A 1402-nucleotide genomic window follows, 5' to 3' on the forward strand; every position below is an offset into this window, starting at 1 on the left:
ACTATAAAATAGGTTGTATAGCCTGTATGTGTATGTAACCACACTCCCCTCTTAGTTCCTAGAATTAATTTGCCACAAAATTCTGGAACAGCTAGAATACCGTATGAATATCATTTTCTTGGAATGATTATAAATATTCAATTTAATGCTTACAATCAATATTACAATATAAGTTATGTGAACTCAGATGGGATAGCATTAAAATTACAGAACAATATTATTGTTGTGTAATTTTAATGCTATCCTGTCTGATATAAAATCAAAAATGGCAAGGAAAAAGTTTTTCATTTTTTTCATTTTCAGAGTGCAATCATGCAGTGTATGTGTTTCTGTGTGAGAAAGAATAAAGTATGTAATAGTGAAGAACTTTTAAACTTGATGAAAAATATCCTTGTTAAAAATAATGTATGTTCTACAATCGAACCTGCTAACACTCTAAAATAAGGACACCTTATATAGTCAGGATATGCAGGTAGTTGCAGTCCTAATATAAATGTGTATTAATAAGCCTCTGAAATAAGGTCATTTCCATAATTAGAACAGAATTATTGGGTTCCAAGGTGTCCAGAATAGACTGGGTATTGCTGCATGTACATTGCAATTAAGCACTTATCAAAATTTAATCTATATAATGTAATAGTGCTTATTTCTTGATACTCTTGTCAAATTTCAAAGTTTTTTATCCATAATTTGCAGGGTTACTGAAAGAGGAGGGCTATAAACTGCCAGGGTTCGTAATAGATCTTAATCACAATTTAAATTTAATTTGAACTAGAATTACATGCATGCTAGTTATAAAAAAAGTAAATAAAAAATAAAAAGGAAAATTAATTGTCTAAGTCTAAGTTTGAGCAGAAAGAAAGTCACCTATATCTCTAAATTCTTTTCCAGTAATACGATAGGTTGCTTTAGCTTGAATTTCTGTACCGCTAAAATTCATACTGACATCAACTAGACGCTTTTCCCTTGGTACATTATCAGGATTAGGAACATCAATAAGTAATTGACCTATTTTTGCAACTGTGCTTTTGCTATCTTTATTATTGATGTATTGAACTCCAAGATTAGGAGTGGAATAAATACGAATGGTAATTTGTTCAGCTAATCGATGAAGTGGTGTCAAACTCATTGTAATGACTTGATCAACTTGCACTAGCTCTCCTTTTTCAAAAAACACACAAAATACATTATTGCACCTGTATTCTTTTTCCTCTTCATTATAAAACTTGTAATGTTCATCATGCTCAGCATCTTTAAATAGTATAGACACTCCTATCCCATAAGTAGCATCAGATCGTCTTGCTTTAATCTTCTCTGGATTCTTACGCCACATAGCAGCTCCTGTAGCAACAGCTAATTGAGGAGTAGGAGGCACTATCACATTGGCATTGCAATAAGACAT

Source organism: Amphimedon queenslandica, unplaced genomic scaffold, assembly GCF_000090795.2.
Source record: "Amphimedon queenslandica unplaced genomic scaffold, v1.1 AMPQUscaffold_12480, whole genome shotgun sequence".
NCBI classification, from domain to species: domain Eukaryota; kingdom Metazoa; phylum Porifera; class Demospongiae; order Haplosclerida; family Niphatidae; genus Amphimedon; species Amphimedon queenslandica.